Source organism: Mytilus californianus, unplaced genomic scaffold (genome assembly GCF_021869535.1).
Source record: "Mytilus californianus isolate M0D057914Y unplaced genomic scaffold, xbMytCali1.0.p SCAF_3, whole genome shotgun sequence".
NCBI lineage: Eukaryota > Metazoa > Mollusca > Bivalvia > Mytilida > Mytilidae > Mytilus > Mytilus californianus.
In genome coordinates this window covers 78,103,326-78,125,617 of record NW_026262679.1, presented here as the reverse complement: position 1 = coordinate 78,125,617, position 22,292 = coordinate 78,103,326, and the positions used below count along the sequence as shown (strand labels likewise).

At 32.4% G+C, this 22,292-nt stretch overlaps 1 long non-coding RNA gene across 2 annotated transcripts; it reads left to right on the top strand.

Annotated features, from left to right (window-relative positions):
- Window positions 1–13,081: 13,081 nt before the first annotated feature.
- Window positions 13,082–22,043, top strand: LOC127735118 (uncharacterized). 2 transcript variants are annotated; one of them, XR_007998069.1, is made up of 4 exons: window positions 13,082–13,551; window positions 14,568–16,890; window positions 17,353–19,624; window positions 21,090–22,043. It is a non-coding gene; the product is annotated as an uncharacterized LOC127735118 (long non-coding RNA). The 2 variants fall into 2 exon arrangements; XR_007998070.1 differs by lacking the exons at window positions 17,353–19,624; window positions 21,090–22,043 and adding an exon at window positions 17,221–17,351 and having other exon boundaries at window positions 14,568–16,766.
- Window positions 22,044–22,292: the final 249 nt, after the last annotated feature.

Genomic DNA, 22,292 nt, shown 5'->3' with positions numbered 1-22,292 from the left:
GGTTCGACCCCCGGACCCCCCCCCCCCCCCCCCTGGATCCGTCACTGCAAATGCATTTTATGGTGGGAGGAGACAATTTTTTTGACTCCTCCCTATTTTTACTTGAATCAAAAAAAAAAACCCTTTTTTGCACAGTAAATTTATATCCCATTAGGAGTATTATAGTTTGGGATATCATAACCAATTTTGGGTGATTGTCTCCAACCTGCCATATTAACCATAGGCGGATCCAAGGGGGGGGGGGCCTGTGCCTCCCCCTCTTGTGGGAAAAATTTGGTTGATTATATAGGGAATCACTGAAGCATGACAGGAGCGGGTCCCCCCTTATGGAAAGTTCTGGATCCGCCACTGTTAACGTCCTGAACATGGAATCCGGGTCTGTTCGCCCCTTTCACATTCGCACCTTTTTTATTGGTTTTTTATGTTGAATAAAGTTCAAATTAGTGTATTGCTATAAATAAGTTGTTCTTATAATTTCTTATTTCAAAATAATTTAGTGACATACTAAAAACATAAGCGGTTTCCTTTTATAGTATTTTATCTGGGACTATTGTAGTATAATAGTCAAGGTTTTATTAATTATTTTGACAAAATGAATCATGTCAGAAATTGTCATGAAGATTAAGGCAAAGCTCATTAATCTAAGACCTGTAAAAGAAAGATGGCAGATACCAAATCTTCATTGAGTTTACTCATGCCAGAGGGGCCTGATGAGGGGGGGGGGGGTCTCATCACGATTCACGAGTTGATTTTTTTGTCAATCACGATTCACAGAAAATAAATTTCCATGATCACGGATCACGAAAATATAAAAAAAAAAAAGATCTGTAGAAAAACTGATCACGATAGTGAAAATGCGCCGATCACGAAGAACGAAAATAACCCATCAGGCCCCTCATACCAAGCTATCTACATGCAGTATTCACATCAAAGCTAGTTTTAACAACAATCATGATTTTCAAACAGAACAATAATACCAAAATTGGTTTTTAAATACCAATGAACAGTAATCATAAATTGGCTAAGATGGCTGATTTTTCCTCTCAAAATTTACTCTGAACACAGACTAACCTGTGCATCTGGAACAGAAAATTAAAAACTTAACTGGATTTTGCTGTGCACTTTCTTTCTGTAGTGTACTTGGGGTAAATTTTGAGGTGAATATGCAGCCATTTTAGCCAAAGGGTCCACATGAACCTTAACATTTAATAATTAGTCATCAAATGACCTAAACAATTATTTCATTTAAAAATTCTCTAATTTTTGTTAAAGAAAATTTAAATATTTTGATAAATGTATTTAAAAACTTCTAATTATTCAACCAGTATTTGAATAAAAATAGGGTGCAAACGTGTATTGGGAGCAAACAGACCCGATACCCTGAACATGCATGAAATGGGGTCAACGACACGATATTCTGACACCCCATTAATCCGACAGATAAATTACTGTCGTAATAGAAAATCTTCATAAATCATTATTGACGTGGTATATGAACTTCTCTTTCTAATAAGAAACGGAAATAGATAATACCTTGTACAAACCGCTTGATATTTAAGAAATACCATGACCATATTATATTTTTCAATGATGATCATGTTATCTACACTGTACAGGAACATATAGGTCATATAGATCGAACTCTTCCAAAATTGAAAGATGTCGAAAATTATTCAGTGTCTGACTATTGAGGCATCAGACCAATCGGGTGTCAGAATATCGGGGCTGCCCCGTGAAATATTTGCCACTGGACATTATGCAACCAACAATCAATCAATGTCATATTGTGCATCATGTGACAAATGTTGTGCATGTCACACTTATACAAAAATTAAAAAAATCAGAAAGCATATGTAGTATATACATTTAAGGCCAAAAAAAATATATGTTTGTTTATGGTTACCCGACCGACCCTACTTTTGAGCGCCGACCCTAAGTCATTTTATTTCCGTCGCAAAGTGAAAAATAAACTGAACTTGTGTCAAAAGCGAAGTTAGTGTTGCAAATAATATAAATCAATTGCCTGATACATCCCAATGTTCACAATCGTGAATATGACAACTGTTTTAAGGAAATTCGCAACTCGTGTGATGAAATCAACAGTTTGCCGCCATCTTTTCCAACCAATTACCAAGGGAAATAATCCAATCATTAAAAATACGGGTAAACTCTGCCCATGATCAACTCAGACCAGGACAAGACGAAACGGCATGACTCAAAATCATGTCACAAAAAATAAAATGAAAAAATTAATATAAAATCAAAATACCAACCTACCTACCCTATTTTTATACGAGCGACCGCAAAATGTTTTGCGTCTTATATTGGTATGACGTTGGCGTCATTGTCGTAGTCCGAAGACACATTGGTTTTCGCACAATAACTTTAGTTTAGTGAATGGATCTCTATGAAATTTTACCATAAGGTTCAATACCACAAAAGGAAGGTTGGGATTGCTTTTGGGGGTTATGGTACCAACAGTTAAGGAATTAGGGGTCAAAAAGGGGCCAAAAATAAGCATTTTTGTAACTTCAAGACAATAACTTGTGTGTTAGTGTATGGATCTCTGACATTGTACCACAAGGTTCCATATCACAAAGGAAATGCTGGGATTGATATTAGGGGTAATTGTCTCAAAATTTTAGGAATAAGGGGCCAAAAAGGGGCAAAAAACAAGCATTTTTCTAGTTTCATGACAATACTTGTGTTCAAGTGTATGGATCTCTCTGAAATTGTACTGCATGGTACCATACCACAAAGGGAAGGCTGGGATTGAGTTTGGGGGTAATTCCCTTAAAATTTTAGGAATTAGGGGCCAAAAAGAGGCAAAAAACAAGCATTTTGAGTTAGAACAAATCTGACATGGGGTAAAAGAGTTCATTAGGTGAAGTTCTATCAGCCCTAAAATTTTCAGATGAATCTAATAACCCATTGTTGGGTTGCTGTCACTAAATTGGTAATTTTAAGTAAATTTTGCAGTTTTTGGTTATTATCTTGAATAGTATTAATAATAAAGATAAACTGTAACCAGCAAATATGTTCAGCAAAGTAAGATCTACAAATAAGTAGATCTTACTTTGCTGAACATATGGGTAAAATGCAGTTTTTGGCTTATATGGGCAATAATTTGGTATTCGGCCTTTGGTTTCTTTTTGTATCTTTTTTTTAAGTTCTAAAACTTTAACTTTTATTCTGTGGGTTGTGTTGGTGTGAGACAAGTATTAATGGAACAAGTAGGTTTTTCGAGGAAAAATTAATCAATTTTGATTCACCGTTTTCATGACAGGAAACAAAACTTTATTTTCTTTATTTTGCACAATTTATTTCAAAAGACATAATTGAACACCATTACTAGTGTTACTTGCTTCATGTTAATATTTAAAATCTATTTTCAATGTTAGATTAAGGTTTTTTTTAAACGCGACAGGAAACCATAAGAAACCGAAAGCATTTTTTTAGTGTTATTTTATTGGAAAATCAGCTTAAAATAATCTGAACAGTAAACTTTTTCTTGATAATATTACTTATAACTTTGGTTTTTAAATTTAGGACTGTTTTTGATAATTTTTTTCCAAAAGACAATAAAAATTATAAGAATATAGAAACAAGGGCACTAAGTCTTTAGGATGTCACTATAATAAATTATTTTGGGCGCCGACTTGCATCTACTGATTTTGACTACCAATGTATTTTCTCTTGCTTTTTGTTATAATTCTTGTACACTTTTATATGTAGCACATGTGCCTACTAACCCTTAGAAACCCAATGCAGTGTGCTAGCTAGCTCTGTAACACAATTGCATGGTTTACACTTTGTGCTTATGCGTCACTAACCAGAAAATTCAAGCACTGTAAATACTGGGAGATCTAGCTACTGCTACTTATCTTATATAATGTACTTTTCTATAAAGGGCTGTTCCAGAAGTGAATGTATTAGGGTGTTGGGAGGCACTTTCTCAGCTCTCACTTTTGATTAAATTGGAAAGATGCATGACATTTTAAATTTCTAAATTTTATTGAACACAAAACAAAAAGCGTGATCCAACAAACATATTAATGTTGGGAACATCCAATATGTGAGTGATGTCCACAGTATAAGTAGTATCTTGTAATGTCCACCCTGTCCCTTGCTTTTTGTAAAATTGCATGTTTTATATAGATTTAATAGGCTGTTGGTTTTCCCGTTTGAATGGTTTTACACTAGTAATTTTTGGGGCCCTTTGTAGCTTGCTGTTTGGTGTGAGCCAAGGCTCCGTGTTGAAGAATGTACTTTGACCTATATTGGTTTACTTTTATAAATTTTGACTTGGATGGAGAGTTGTCTCATTGGCACTCACACCACATCTTCTTATATCCAATAAAAGTTTGAATTGTTTTACATTTGTGATTTCGGGAACTTTTATAGCTGACTATGTGGTATGGGCTTTGCTCATTGTTGAAGGCCATACAGTGATCTTTAGCTCAGCTGTAAATTTCCGTGTCATTTGGTCTCTTGTGGAGAGTTGTCTAATTGGCAATCATACCACATCTTCTTTTTTATAAAGACAAGATTCCATATACAAAACCATTATTTTGCGGGTGTATAGAAATTCAATGAAATCCTATAATTGTTTACACCCTTTCATTACAACTGCTGGAAAATTACAATTAAGTATCATGGATTACAGAAATATAACCAAAAACCTCATATACCAAAAAGAATAGCCTGGTTTATTTCACTAAATTTCTTTCCAAAATTTGTGACCACAAATATATAAATCTTGATTAATAAAAAATTCTAAACGACACGAACCCCACCAAAAACTGGGGGTGATCTCAGGTACTCCAGAAGAGTAAGCAGATCCTGCTCCACATGTGGCACTCGTGACATGTTATTTCATGCAATGTTTTATGGCAAATTTGATATAGGAACATATTTTCAAAGCAAAATGTTACTTTTAAGTTGAAAAGAAAAGTGTTTTGATATATTGGCCATGCAGGCAGTGAACCGGCACTACTTACCTGAAGGGAAATAACACTTTTGAAATGCTATGAAATTGTGACGCATACAACTAAACTGGATACAACATTGGCGGTTTCCATGTATTGATTTACTACTGGCATACATATGCATTTAGATTTGCATCTCTGGTTAAACTCTGTCTTAAATGTAATAGTATTACTATAAAACTCCTAAATATGTGTTTGTTTTAAAAAAATTAGTGCAATTTATTCAGAGAATTTCCATGTTTTCTTAATTGATACAGGATACCATAATCGTTGTATCTTGATGTTTTAGCCAAAAAAATGTATTTATTGGTTTTGAAATTCCAATTTTATACAATTAATTCCAATGTCAAATTCCTATTAATCCAGTAAAGTAAAAAACTTTAAACTTGGAATTAAAATCTTATAATAGGCATCATGTGATATTTGTGACATGCACACCATGTACATGGTTTCCACATGTTAACCTTCTTTAGTGGGCTAAAATCGATAAAAGTACTTCCTTTCAAGTCATGCATGGTAAAACTTCACTTCTCCTTTGACAATATTATTGAATTTTTGAAAAGTGTTTGCTGAATACAGAGCTCCAGATAAGCTGCGTATTTGCGTGATCACGCAATACAAATAATTAAAAACCCAATGCAATTGCCCATTGCAGGGTTCAAAAACCCAATTCATTCAAAGGAAAACCCAATTATATGCCAAAACCATGAGTTCTTAACGCTTTTATTTGCTATAGTTTGCGTTATTTACCCTTATCTGATTACAGTCGTTGCGTAAATCTATTTTTATAATATTTATAATTGGAAATGTCCTTTCGTTCTAAAAATAGAGCCCTGCATCAAGTAGCCGAAATGGGTCCCTGTTGGAATTTTCCGTTGCTCAAAAGGTACACGTGTTTATGAAAACATTTCGATCTTCTCGGCGTTTATCCAATTAGACTTTGTCTTGTTGTCATATTTTTTTTCAAATTGCTCGGGATTTATCATAACATACAATGAATTAAAACGAAAGTAAATATCCGATAAAAATATTGAATAGAAGCATGTTTTCAGCTTCTTTTGATACTTTAGGGAAAGTTATTATGATGATAACAAGACCCGTTTGCGTACCTTAACGAGAACATTGCTAGAACGATAAACACAGGGTTTTGTCAAGAACGAAATCAGTTGGAAAAAGTGAAAGGCCAAATCAATTATGACATGATATATGTAGTTGGAAAGCATCAGAAACCAAAAGTTCTAATCAGCTGGGACAACTTAACCCAGATTTATGTAAATTAAATTAAACAAAAACATTCAAGTATAATTTTAGTTTATATATTATTTTTTTCATTTTAGTTGATGAGTGAATACACATATCTGTTTTTACGTCAATGCATCTTGACACTTTCTTTGTTTTGGTCTTATTGTTCTGTATGCTTATGATAGTTGTCTTATTGGCAAGTGCAGTTTAACATTGTCATTTATTTGATGTTGCAGAATTATTTGTAAATTTAACTCTGTAAATTTAAGTTGAATGTGGTCTCCGTCATTAAACCTTTAAACCTGGTCAAGGTTTTGGGGTATATCTTTAATCTGGGAACTACTTATTATTTTTATTAAAAAGTAGATCTGGCAAATAGGTGAAAGGACTGGCAAAACTTTCTTACAGCACCTAAATTTCACATATATTACATCAAAATCTTAACACTTAGCCATGCCTACCCCAACTAAACTGTAGGGTGATCATATGGGATCTAGAAAGGTAATTAGTAACTGTCCAACTAGTGACACCAGCTGCAGTTTATATAAGTTGTGAGAAAATACAAAACTGACAGAACGTTTAAAATCGGACACAAATTAAACGTACAATTGCTCGTCAGTGAATAAACCAAATAAAACAGCTAGCATATATACAAAGAAAGAAACACATTTAAGATGGAAAAACATCTGCATGGGGTTGATATAATGTGATTATAACATGCCTAAACATTCAATATTGTGTTGATGAAAAAACCCAATACATTAAGGAGCTTGGTGGTGAAAAACCCAATTTGATATTTGCTTGAGGGGTGAATTGGAATTGATAATGCAAATTAAAAACTTTATCACCCAATTACATAAAAAAATGGTGGGTAAAAACCCCAATTTGTGAATTCTTATCTGGAGCTCTGTGAATATGATTAAAATAAAAAAATAAAAATTGTGACAAAGATACCAACTTTGTACATTCCAAGTGTAACGGTATATCAACATGTATTTTTTTTTAAATTATCTGTATTTACCTAAAATATCAAGTACAATTTAATGCTAAAGCAAAATCAATTCATCGAGCATCGGCAGAATGATAAGAGACGTAAAGTTGATTGAATTTTCCAAGGACCCTTTTCATCGTTGTCCGGAAACAAAGTGTGTTGTAACATCCCTCGAATAAGAAATCCATTTTGTCAAGTCATTGGGCATTTATTTTCACTCAAGATAGTGTGCAACATTATGCACGTAGGAAAAATAATAGACCCCTGTCGCGATCTCTCTCAAAATTGTATCTTCCTTTTTTAAACAATATGAAAACAGTCTACAGAATATGCTTGCTACTATCCCGTTGGAAACAAAAACGATGTTTAGACCTAATATTTCATATACCCGGCCGTAAGCGCTTAATCACATGTTTCACGTATGACCGGAAATGATTTGGACTGAACGACAAAAACAATTTTAATAAAAAAAAAGTAAATAACTGGACTTCTGTTTCGTGTGAAATGTAACGCATAACGATAACGTCATTTTCTAACTTAACTATTACGAAGGACAAAACTAGAATGTAAATAATCACTGATTTACCTGTTTGAACATCTCGTGAGAGTTCATATTTGCATATTGTTATGAAGAATTCAAGTACAATAAAGCAGACTACACCATCTAAATTTTGCGTTACAAAATCGGAAACCAAAGTAACACTACTTTTCTTACACCTGCTACAAAAATAGTCATAGTTCTCGGCAATTTCTTCTGACTATTCTTTTTGATCGATGTTCTTTATTATTTGAAAGCAAAAGTTACGATTTTGCAGGCGACGATTATCTTTAAATCGGGCAGCGTTATGCACTTCGGAAGCGAAAATAACGCTAAGAAACGACATACAAAAGTGGCCGAATAATCTTAAATATTTGTTTATTTCAAGTTCTCTCTAGGGGAGATTAGAAAGCACCTATATTTTAATAGAAATAATAGCATTTGATGGTGGAGCAACAACTTCTCTCAACAAAATACAATATTTTATCACTTTTCTATCGTTATCGGAAACGGTCCCAATACCAAATTATTGCCCATATCTAAAAACCAAAGGAGTTAGAACAAATCTGACATTGGGTAAAAGAGTTCATTAGGTGAAGTTCTATCAGCCCTGAAATTTCAGATGAATCTAATAACCCATTGTTGGGTTGCTGTCACTAAATTGGTAATTTTAAGTAAATTTTGCAGTTTTTGGTTATTGTCTTGAATAGTATTAATAATAAAGATAAACTGTAACCAGCAAATATGTTCAGCAAAGTAAGATCTACAAATGAGTTTGTATGACCAAAATTGTCAATTGACCCCTTAAAAGAGTTATTGCCCTTTAAGGACAATTTTACACAATTTGTTTATCATGTTTTCTAACTTTAAAAAATCTTCTCCTCTGAAACCACTGAACCAATTTCAACCAAACTTAAGCTGAATGATCCTTAGGGTTTCTAGAATAAAGATTGTGTTTTATTTTCTGTTTTGTCAAAAAACATAGCTGCCATGGCTAAAATTAGAACATAGGGGTAAAATGCAGTTTTTGGCTAATATATCTCAAACACTTATGCAAATAGAGCAAATCTGATGAGAGGTTAAAATGTTCATTAGGCCAAGTTCTATCAGCCATGAAATTTTCAGATGAATCTAACAGTCCATTGTTGGGTTGCTGCCATTAAATTGGTAATTTTAAGGAATTTTGCAGTTTTTGGTTATCTTGAATATTATTAATTATCAAGATAAACTGTGAACAGCAAAAATGTTCAGAAAGATAAGATCTACAAATAAGGTTATATGATCAAAATCGTCAATTGACCCCTGAAGGAGTTATTGCCCTTTAAGGACAATTTTACACAATTTGTTTATCATGTTTTCTTACTTTTAAAAAAATCATCTTCTTTACCAATTCCAACCAAACTTAAGCTGAATGATACTAAGGGTGACTAGAAGAAAGTTTGTGTTTTATTTTCTGTTTCATAAAAAAACATTGCCGCCATGGCAAAAAATAGAACGTAGGGGAAACATGCAATTTTATAATTTGGCTTATATCTCAAAAACCAAAGCATTTAGAGCTAATCTGAAGAGAGGTTAAAATGTTTATTAGGCCTAGCTCTGTCAGCCTTGAAATTTTCAGATGAATCTAACTACCCATTGTTGGATTGCTGCCATTTAATTGTTAATTTTAAGGAAATTTTGCAGATTTTGGTTTTCTTGAATATTATTAATGATAAAGATAAACTGTAAACAGCAAAAATATTCAGCAAAGTAAGATCTATAAATAAGTTCATATGACCAAAATTGACAATTGTCCCCTTAAGGAGTTATTGGCCTTTAAAATCAATTTTTCACAATTTATTTATTTAGTTAAAAATTGAGAATGGAAATGGGGAATGTGTCAAAGAGACAACAACCCGACCATAGAGCAGACAACAGCTGAAGGCCACCAATACATCTTCAATGCAGCGAGAAACTCCCGCACATGGAGGCGTCCTTCAGCTGGCCCCTAAACAAATATGTATACTAGTTCAGTGATAATGTTTGCTTACTTTAAAAAATCTCCTTTGAAACCAAACTTGGGATGAATGAGTTTCAGAGTATCTAGTATAAATTTTGTATTTTATTTTCTTGTACGTCGAAGAAACATTGCCACTGTGGCTAAAATGAAACATCTGTGTAAAATGTATTTCTTTGATTTTGAAGAAAATATGACAGATACTTAGAACATTTCAATGGAAGTTTTAAGCCATTCATTAATATATATTGAAAAGCAAAAATAATCATTGATGAAAGATTTAAGCAAAAAATTACAGATGAGCGATTCAGGCTCTTGAGAGCCTCTTGTTTTGAATTTTTTCATATTTGCCTATTATATTGAAAACTATATAGACAGAGAGAAACTTTAAACTGCAAAAATGATCAGAAGGGTAGTATGCAATAGTCATTTGACTTCTGATTAGAGTTGACGCCCTTTCATGACGATTTGTACAATTTTTTTTGCGTTTTTGTTTTACATCTTATAACTTATAAGGGACGACATCAAAAGTTAAATGTAGGATAAAAAACTTATTTCACATAGTTTTTTCACTGACCCCCCACCCCCACCCCTCTTAACTTAATTTGGGAAAAATTGATTCACCAATATGGATATATGTAAAATCGATTTTGGATAAACAAAACTTGCAGCAGTTTTAACCCCACCCCCAAACTATTTGATTTAAGTTTTTTATCCTACATTGATCTTTTGATGTAGTCCCTAATAGATAAAAAGAAACTTATATAAACAAAAAATGATCAGCAAGACAAGATCTACAATTAAGACGAATGATGGAAGTTGTCCAAATACTCCTTATTGGAGTGATTGCCCTTTAATGACAAATTTTACCATTTTTTTGGCATTTTGCATTATATGATAAAAATTATAATAGATAGATAGAAACTTAAATAATCAAAAATGATTAGCAAGACAAGACTTGCTAACAAGTCAAATTTTGCTGATATAATTAGTAGACTATAAATCTTTACAGGAGTTGTTGCCCTTAAATTTGGAATTTTTTTTTTACCCTCTTATTTGTTTGGAGCAAAAGCTAAATTAGATAGAGAGAAATTAAACAGACTTCACTGATCAGCAAAAAAAACCCCAAGATTTTTGTCATTAATTCTATTCTCATCTACAATGTTGGAGAGTATCCTTTGTTGAATATGCATATAGACCCAAGGTGAGGGACAAAGAGCCTCTAGTTATAGTTTGTTCTTGTTATGCTGTTAAACCACTTATAGCTTGTTCTTAATATAATAATGTTATGCTGTTAAACGTGACTGTCCCAATTAAGTAAGTGGGAGGATTGGATGCCAGCAAACATGTTTAACCCCACTACATTTTAATGTGCTTGTCCCAAGTCAGGAGCCTGTAATATAGGGGTGGTTGTTTTTTGCTGTATATCATATTTTGTTTTATCATCTATTGTTAAATTTGTACATATAAATCAGGCTGTAAGTTTTCTCATCTGAATTTTTTGTTTTACATTTGTCATAATGTTGAAGGCTATTTGGTGACCAATAGCTTTTATTGTTAACTTCTACGTCTCTTGGTCTCTAGTGGAGAATGGTCTCATTGGCAATATACCACTTCTTCTGATTTTCATATTTATTCTTATTACGCTTGTCTAAAACTGACTTATTCTTGTCTGTGGCTAACGAAGAGTATTTATCAATCAAAACTTTCACATATTTTGTGTTTATGATTAAGCAAATATACTTTTTGAGAGCATTTGATGTCACTATTAGTGTGCAATTTTCCAGGTTAGAAAGGGACATAATTCTATAACAATAAGTGACTCGCAGCTCCAATTCGAACACTTTTTACGAGTTTTGGTTCTGAGCATTGCACATGAGTTTCTCAAATTTTTTAGCAAAACTTGGCCCAACTGCAGAAACCAGCATAAAGTACCTTAGAAATAAAAAAAATACCTGTGTTATTTCCCTTATTGACTTTGGTATATGGAAGGCTCTTCATATCATAGCACAGTTTAAATATCTGTAAGTGTTGAGATCATTTCAAACTTGACATATACTTTTAACTCTGTTTAAATTGATCAATTAAGTTTTTATAAAATGTGTAGTCATTATTAACATGGATAGGCATAAACATATATTGTTTACTTTATATGATATTTAGAATCGGATGCTTATCCTAAGTTGGATATGGCACCTATTACAATTATATCAGTAGTTTACAAATCTAAAGCTTTCAATAATTGAATTATTTTTATATTGTAGATGATGTTTTTGGTATAGAGCGGAACTATAATGGAGGGGACAGCCGTAGATGAAACTTTTGAGATAGAAGATCTTATGTTGTACTGAGAAGACAGTTCTGCTGAGTGTTTTGTGATGTAGAGGTTTGAGATTCTCTAAATTTGACTTAAAGATATTGGTAATGAGATTGGTTAAATTAGACATTTAAAAAAAAAAGGATGTTTTTAAGGGCCGATGATCCATTTCCTTTATTTTCTAAATATACATGTTCCCAGAAATGAAGTCTGCAGATGACTTATTGCAGTTTAACTACATCCAGAATCCTGTGAATAATCAACTTTCTACTTTACCGTTAAAAAGTCCCTAATTATTGAGTTATTTTTCTATTTAAGTAGCCACCAAAATTAAGGTGAAATTATGCTGAAATATCAAAATATTAGAATTTCCCCAAGAAAAATGAAAAAAGTAAAAAAAAAATGTGGAGAACTGAAGAAAAAAATATGATACTGCTGAAAACCGGTGTGATATAGAGGTTTGAGTTTCTCTAAATTTGAGTTCAAAGAAATGGTTATAAGATTTGTTATATTAGACCTTTATTTTTTAAAGCATGTTTTATAAGGGTGAAGATCTATTTCCTTTATTTTTTAATACACATGCTTCCAGAAATGAAGTCTGCAGATGACTTATTGCAGTTTAACTACGTATACATGCTGAATTTTAGTTTATGAATCATGGGAAAAATTTACTTTTAACTTTATCTTTTAAAACCCTAATTATTCAGTAGATTCTTTTTAAACAGCCATTGAAATTAAGGTAAACATTTTGATAAAATATGAAATTTAAGAATTTCCCATGAATCTAGCCTTTAAATATTTCACATCTTTTGTTGGCGCGGCAGTATATTTAAGAAAAATGAAAAAAGTAAAAAAAATATTTTGCTGAAATATCAAAATATTAGAATTTCCCCAAAAAACTCTAGCCTTTATATCACACATCTTTTGTTGGCGCGGCAGTATATTTAAAAGAAAAAAGTAATAAAAAAAAAGTGGAGAACTGAAGAAAAAAATATGATACTGCTGAAAACCTGTGTGATATAGAGGTTTGAGTTTCTCTAAATTTGAGTTAATAGAAATTGGTAATAAGATTTGTTATATTAGACCTTTATTTTTTAAAGTATGTTTTATAAGGGTGAAGATCTATTTCTTTTATTTTTTAATACACATGCTCCCAGAAATGAAGTCTGCAGATGACTTATTGCAGTTTAACTACATGCTGAATTTTAGTTTATGAATCATGGGAAAAATTTACTTTCAACTTTATCTTTAAAAACCCTAATTATTCAGTAGATTCTTTTTAAGAAACCACCAAAATTTAGGTAAAATTATGCTGAAATATCAAAATATTAAAATTTCCCGAAAAAAACTCTAGCCTATATATTACACATCTTTTGTTGGCGCGGCAGTATATTTAAGAAAAATGAAAAAAGTAAAAAAAAAAATGTAGAGAACTGAAGAAAAAAATATGATACTGCTGAAAACCTGTGTGATATAGAGGTTTGAGTTTCTCTAAATTTTAGTTCAAAGAAATTGGTTATAAGATTTGTTATATTAGCCCTTTATTTTTTAAAGTATGTTTTATAAGGGTGAAGATCTATTTCCTTTATTTTTTAATACACATGCTCCCAGAAATGAAGTCTGCAGATGACTTATTGCAGTTTTAAACTACATGCTGAATTTTAGTTTATGAATCATTGGAAAAATTAACTTTCAACTTTATCTTTTAAAACCCTAATTATTCAGTAGTTTTTTTTTAACAGCCATTGAAATTAAGGTAAAAATTTTGATAAAATATGAAATTTATGAATAAATAGCTTTATATTACACATCTTTTGTTGGCACGGCAGTATATTTAAGAAAAATGAAAAAAGTTTAAAAAAAAAAATGTGGAGAACTGAAGATAAAAATATGATACTGCTGAAAACCTGTGTGATATAGAAGTTTGAGTTTCTCTAAATTTGAGTTCAAAGAAATTGGTTATGAGATTTGTTATATTAGACCTTTATTTTTTAAAGTATGTTTTATAAGGGTGAAGATCTGTTTCCTTTATTTTTTTAATACCCATGCTCCCAGAAATGAAATCTGCAGATGACTTATTGCAGTTTAACAACGTATACATGCTGAATTTTAGTTTATGAATCATGGGGAAAATTGACTTTCAAACTTTATCTTTTAAAACCCTAATTATTCAGTAGATTCTTTTTAAATAGCCATTGCAATTAAGGTAAACATTTTGATAAAATATGAAATTTTAGAATTTCCCATGAATAAATAGCCTTTATATTTCATATCTTTTGTTGGCGCGGCAGTATATTTAAGAAAAATGAAAAAAGTAAAAAAAAAATTATGCTGAAATATCAAAATATTAGAATTTCCCCAAAAAACTTGAGCCTTTATATTACACATCTTTTGTTGGCGCGGCAGAATATTTAAGAAAAATGAAAAAAGTAAAAAAAAAAATTTGGAGAACTGAAGAAAAAAATGATACTGCTGAAAACCTGTGTGATATAGAGGTTTGAGTTTCTCTAAATTTGAGTTCAAAGAAATTGGTTATAAGATTTGTTATATTAGACCTTTATTTTTTAAAGTATGTTTTATAAAGGTGAAGATCTATTTCTTTTATCTTTTAATACACATGCTCCCAGAAATGAAGTCTGCAGATGACTTATTGTAGTTTAACTACATGCTGAATTTTAGTTTATGAATAATGGGAAAAATTGATTTTCAACTTTATCTTTAAAAACCCTAATTATTCAGTAGATTCTTTTTAAGAAACCACCAAAATTTAGGTAAAATTATGCTGAAATATCAAAATATTAGAATTTCCCGAAAAAAACTCTAGCCTATATATTACACATCTTTTGTTGGCGCGGCAGTATATTTAAGAAAAAGGAAAAAAGTAAAAAAAAAAATGTAGAGAACTGAAGAAAAAAATATGATACTGCTGAAAACCTGTGTGATATAGAGGTTTGAGTTTCTCTAAATTTGAGTTAATAGAAATTGGTTATAAGATTTGTTATATTAGACCTTTATTTTTTAAAGTATGTTTTATAAGGGTGAAGATCTATTTCTTTTATTTTTTAATACACATGCTCCCAGAAATGAAGTCTGCAGATGACTTATTGCAGTTTAACTACATGCTGAATTTTAGTTTATGAATCATGGGAAAAATTTACTTTCAACTTTATCTTTAAAAACCCTAATTATTCAGTAGATTCTTTTTAAGAAACCACCAAAATTTAGGTAAAATTATGCTGAAATATCAAAATATTAGAATTTCCAGAAAAAAACTCTAGCCTATATATTACACATCTTTTGTTGGCGCGGCAGTATATTTAAGAAAAATGAAAAAAGTAAAAAAAAAATGGTAGAGAACTGAAGAAAAAAATATGATACTGCTGAAAACCTGTGTGATATAGAGGTTTGAGTTTCTCTAAATTTGAGTTTAAAGAAATTGGTTATAAGATTTGTTATATTAGACCTTTATTTTTTAAAGTATGTTTTATAAGGGTGAAGATCTATTTCCTTTATTTTTTAATACACATGCTCCCAGAAATGAAGTCTGCAGATGACTTATTGCAGTTTTAAACTACATGCTGAATTTTAGTTTATGAATCATTGGAAAAATTAACTTTCAACTTTATCTTTTAAAACCCTAATTATTCAGTAGATTCTTTTTAACAGCCATTGAAATTAAGGTAAAAATTTTGATAAAATATGAAATTTATGAATAAATAGCTTTATATTACACATCTTTTGTTGGCACGGCAGTATATTTAAGAAAAATGAAAAAAGTTTAAAAAAAAAAATGTGGAGAACTGAAGAAAAAAATATGATACTGCTGAAAACCTGTGTGATATAGAAGTTTGAGTTTCTCTAAATTTGAGTTCAAAGAAATTGGTTATGAGATTTGTTATATTAGACCTTTATTTTTTAAAGTATGTTTTATAAGGGTGAAGATCTATTTCCTTTATTTTTTTAATACCCATGCTCCCAGAAATGAAATCTGCAGATGACTTATTGCAGTTTAACTACGTATACATGCTGAATTTTAGTTTATGAATCATGGGAAAAATTGACTTTCAACTTTTATCTTTTAAAACCCTAATTATTCAGTAGATTCTTTTTAAATAGCCATTGCAATTAAGGTAAACATTTTGATAAAATATGAAATTTTAGAATTTCCCATGAATAAATAGCCTTTATATTTCATATCTTTTGTTGGCGCGGCAGTATATTTAAGAAAAATGAAAAAAGTAAAAAAAAATTATGCTGAAATATCAAAATATTAGAATTTCCCCAAAAAACTTGAGCCTTTATATTACACATCTTTTGTTGGCGCGGCAGTATATTTAAGAAAAATGAAAAAAGTAATAAAAAAAATTTGGAGAACTGAAGAAAAAAATGATACTGCTGAAAACCTGTGTGATATAGAGGTTTGAGTTTCTCTAAATTTGAGTTCAAAGAAATTGGTTATAAGATTTGTTATATTAGACCTTTATTTTTTAAAGTATGTTTTATAAAGGTGAAGATCTATTTCTTTTATCTTTTAATACACATGCTCCCAGAAATGAAGTCTGCAGATGACTTATTGCAGTTTAACTACATGCTGAATTTTAGTTTATGAATAATGGGAAAAATTGATTTTCAACTTTATCTTTAAAAACCCTAATTATTCAGTAGATTCTTTTTAAGAAACCACCAAAATTTAGGTAAAATTATGCTGAAATATCAAAATATTAGAATTTCCAGAAAAAAACTCTAGCCTATATATTACACATCTTTTGTTGGCGCGGCAGTATATTTAAGAAAAATGAAAAAAGTAAAAAAAAAAATGTAGAGAACTGAAGAAAAAAATATGATACTGCTGAAAACCTGTGTGAAATAGAGGTTTGAGTTTCTCTAAATTTGAGTTAATAGAAATTGGTTATAAGATTTGTTATATTAGACCTTTATTTTTTAAAGTATGTTTTATAAGGGTGAAGATCTATTTCTTTTATTTTTTAATACACATGCTCCCAGAAATGAAGTCTGCAGATGACTTATTGCAGTTTAACTACATGCTGAATTTTAGTTTATGAATCATGGGAAAAATTTACTTTCAACTTTATCTTTAAAAACCCTAATTATTCAGTAGATTCCTTTTAAGAAACCACCAAAATTTAGGTAAAATTATGCTGAAATATCAAAATATTAGAATTTCCCGAAAAAAACTCTAGCCTATATATTACACATCTTTTGTTGGCGCGGCAGTATATTTAAGAAAAATGAAAAAAGTTAAAAAAAAAAAAAAAAAAGGTGGAGAACTGAAGAAAAAAATATGATACTGCTGAAAACCTGTGTGATATAGAGGTTTGAGTTTCTCTAAATTTGAGTTCCAAGAAATTGGTTATAAGATTTGTTATATTAGACCTTTATTTTTTAAAGTATGTTTTATAAGGGTGAAGATCTATTTCCTTTATTTTTTAATACACATGCTCCCAGAAAGGAAGTCTGCAGATGACTCATTGCATTGTATATTTAAGAAAAATTCGTAAGGGTTCCGCGGAACCCAGTGTCTCGCCTATTTTTGCTGTTAATTGCAGGCTCAACAAAAATGAGGGAAAAAAAATTATAATATTCCTCTCGATACTATCTTTTGATTGTAAGAAGCTTCTGTCCAAGTTTAGTAAAAATCCAGGATAGTTTATGAATCTAATAAATGTTTTAAAAACTTTTAACAGCAGACTGTATGTAATGTTAACTGGAAGAAAAACCATTTATAAATAAAATACGGAAAAACAGGGACAAAACTTCCTTCTAGATACTAGCTATTGATCATATGCAAGCTTCTGTCCAAGTTTGGTACAAATCCAGGATAGTTTAAGAAAGTTATTAAAATTTTAAAAACTTTATCCACAGAGTGAATGTAATGTTTCCTGGCAGAAAAACTAAGTCCATTTATAAGTAAATTACGGAAAAAATGGAATTTTTTTTTTACACAATTTACTTCTGGATACTATCTTATGTTCATAAACAAGCTTCTGTCCTAGTTTGGTAGAAATCCAGGATAGTTTAAGAAAGTTATTAAAATTTCAAAAACTTTAACCACAGAGTGAATATTTGTGGCCGACGCCGACGGAATGTAGGATCGCTATGTCTCCCTTTTTCGACAAAAGTCGAAGGCTCGACAAAAATGAAAAAATAAAAGATGGAGAAAAGAATATGATACTGCTGAAAATTTGTTGGATTTGAGTTTTTATAAAATTTGAATATAAGGATATAAGTATTAAGGATCTTGTACAGTCAAACCTGTTTTAAGCATGTCACTCATGGGAAGTATCAAAAAGGGACGGCTCGAGAAAAGTGACCTTTAAAAAGAGTTTCTGTGGCTGGGAATGCAACTTGGTTTAGTGTTTTAGTTGGAAGATTTATCATTCGTTTGTTCGTTCTTTCGTTCGTGTGAGCAGACAAATATTAAAGGGTGGACTCTTGCACTGTCAATTTGACGAAGACATTTATTGATTTAAAGGTGTTGATATAATTGGATAAACAAGTCTGTGAAATGCTTTTCAATGGTATTAATTGAAGGGAGTGGAATACAAGGATTCACAAATTTACTTCATATTGCAAGATCTATGTTGCAAACCGTGAAACGGGTTCCGATTCTCATTTTGATTTTTATACTGAACACACATATTTTTCATCATGATTATAATTGTAATTAAAAACAGTAAAATGATGATTTCGTGCAAAAAATAAGGTGACCGCATAGGACAGGTGACAACTGAAATGAGTTAAATATATAGAGAAAATGCTTGAGAGGGTCACCAAGAGACCATAGAGATAGTTGACCTCTTAAACAAGGTGGTGACCTTAAGGCAGGTTTGACTGTATAATGATTATTTTTTTCACATCTAGAATTTTTGTAATCAATAAATCATGTAAAGAGTGACTTTCAATCAACTTGATCATTAACAACCATTGTTTAAGAAGTTTCTTTTTAAACATAAGCAGCAACTGTTTTTTTAAAGGAAATACCTACATGCATGAGATGCAAAGAGTGGAATGATCAGCAAGGAGACATGAAATTCATTTTCAGGTATAATTGGATTGCTGCTACATAAGAAAAGTTCACAATCAGGAAATTGAAGTCTCTTTTGTCAAATTATTAGCTCTCAGCTGGTCCTTGCTGATAGTTTCTGGGCGACGGCAAGTTTTGAAGCACAGTATGCCGTATCTGTTGTATCCTTCTTCTGGTTCAGTGGGTTAGGTGTAACCATTTTTGAGTTATCTATATTAAAAGAGATCGCCTACATTGTGGAATGTGAAATTAAGGGATAATGCTTGATTCTTTTTATCCTTGATAAGTGCCTGTATGAAGTCTGTCTTAAAAGGGGCAGGGTTCCCATAGCAATGTCAACATTTTTAGCTCACCTGGCCATTTGGGCCAAGTGAGCTTTTCTCATCACTTGCGTCAGTCGTCTGTTGTCGTTGTCCGTCGTCGTCGTTAACTTTTTACATTTTGAACTTCTACTAGAGAACTAGTGAATGGAATGAAACCAAACATGGCATGATTGTTCCTTATGAGGTACTGACCAAGTGTTGTTACTTTTTCGCTGATCCATCATCCAAGATGGCCGCCAGCGTGGGACTTAGTTAAACATAGGACCCTATGGACAATACATACAAATGTCTTCTTTTAAAGAACCACTGAATGGAATGAAACTAAACATGGCATGAATTTTCCTTATGAGGTGCTGACCAAGTGTTGTTACTTTGAAGCCGATCTATCTTCCAAGATGGCCGCCAGCATGGGACTTAAGTTTAACAAAGAAGTTTAACAAAGGACCCTATGGACAATACATACAAATGTCTTCTTTTAGAGAACCACTGAATGAAATGAAACTAAACATGGCATGAATGTTCCTTATGAAGTGCTGACCAAGTGTTGTTACTTTGAAGGAAGCCGATCCATCTTCTAAGATGGCCGCCAGCAGGGGACTTCGTTTAATATTGGACCATAATGGACAATACATACAAATGTCTTCTTTTAGAGAACCACTTAATGAAACAAACCATGACATGAATGTTCCTTATGAGGTGTTGATCAAGTGTTGTTACTTTGAAGCCAATCAGTCATCCAAGATGGCCGCCAGAGAGGACTTAGTTTAACATAGGACCCTATGGGAAATACATACAAATGTTTTCTTCTAGAGAACCACTGAATAGAATGAAACCAAACATGGCATGAATGTTCCTAATGAGGTGCTGACTAAGTGTTGTTACTTTGTAGCCGAACCATCCTTCAAGATGGCTGCCAGCAGGGGACTTAGTTTAACATAAGACCCTATGGGAAATAGTCATACCCCAAGATTTTTTATTTAATTACGGGGCCAATATTAAACCAAATTTGGCCTCAATCATCATAAGGGAATCCGTTATGATTTCCAAAACCAAAGTAGAATCAGGTGAGCGACACAGGCTCTTGAGAGCCTCTAGTTTTGTTTAGTTCTTTTTTTAAATTTTTTAATAGTTTTCTTATGCCATTTTTTCCTTTTTAGCTCACCTGGCCCGAAGGGCCAAGTGAGCTTTTCTCATCACTTGGCGTCCGTCGTCCGGCGTCGTCGTCCGTCGTCGGCGTTAACTTTTTACATTTTGAACTTCTTCTAGAGAACCACTGAATGGAATGAAACCAAACATGGCATGAATGTTCCTTATGAGGTGCTGACTAAGTGTTGTTACTTTGTAGCCGATCCATCATCCAGGATGGCCGCCAGCGGGGGACTTAGTTTAACATAGGACCCTATGGGAAATGCATACAAATGACTTCTTTTAGAGAACCACTGAATGGAATGACACCAAACATGGCATGAATGTTACTTATGAGGTGCTCACCAAGTGTTGTTACTTTGTAGCCGATCCATCATCCAAGATGGCCGCCAGCGGGGGACTTAGTTTAACATAGGACCCTATGGGAAATGCATACAAATGACTTCTTTTAGAGAACCACTGAATGGAATAAAACCAAACATGGCATGAATGCTCCTTATGAGGTGCTGACCAAGTGTTGTTACTTTGCAGTCAGTCCATCATCCAAGATGGCCGCCAGCGGGGGACTTAGTTTAACATAGGACCCTATGGGAAATACATACAAATGTCTTCTTTTAGAGAACCACTGAATGGAATGAAACCAAACATGACATGAATGTTCCTTATGAGGTGCTGACCAAGTGTTGTTACTTTGTAGCCGATCCATCATCCAAGATGGCCGCCAGCGGGGGACTTAGTTTAACATAGGACCCTATGGGAAATACATACAAATGTCTTCTTTTAGAGAACCACTGAATGGAATGAAACCAAACATGGCATGAATGTTCCTTATGAGGTGCTGACCAAGTGTTGTTACTTTGCAGTCGGTCCATCATCCAAGATGGCCGACAGCAGGGGACTTAGTTTAACAAAGGACCTATGGGAAATACATACAAATGTCTTCTTTTAGTGAACCACTGAATGGAATGAAACCAAACATGGCATGAATGTTCCTTATGAGGTGCTGACCAAGTGTTGTTACTTTGTAGCCGATCCATCATCCAAGATGGCCGCCAGCGGGGAACTTAGTTTTACATAGGACCCTTTGGGAAATACATACAAATGTCTTCTTTTAGAGAACCAATAAATGGAATGGAACCAAACATGGCATGAATGTTCCTTATGAGATGTTGACCAAGTGTTGTTACTTTGCAGCCGATCCATCATCCAAGATGGCCGACAGTGGGGGACTTAGTTTAACATAGGACCCTATGGGAAATACATACAATTGTCTTCTTTTAGAGAACCACTGAATGGAATTGAACCAAACATGGCATGAATGTTCCTTATGAGTTGCTGACCAAGTGTTGTTACTTTGCAGTCGATTCAATATCCAAGATGGCCGCTAGGGGGGGGGGGCTTAGTTTAACATAGGACCCTATGGGAAATACATACAAATGTCTTCTTTTAGAGTACCACTGAAAAGTGTTGCTACTTTGTTGCCGATTTACTGTTCAAGATGGCCACTAGGATATTTTATTAAATAACGGGACCAATATTAATCAAAATTTGGCCTCAATCATTATTTGGGTATCTGTTATGATTTTTATCTATCTTTACATGATTTCTAAAACCAAAGTAGAGTCAGGTGAGCGACACAGGCTCTTGAGAGCCTCTAGTTTCAGATGAAAAAAATTCTCCCTCTTCAACATTATTTCATTATTTAA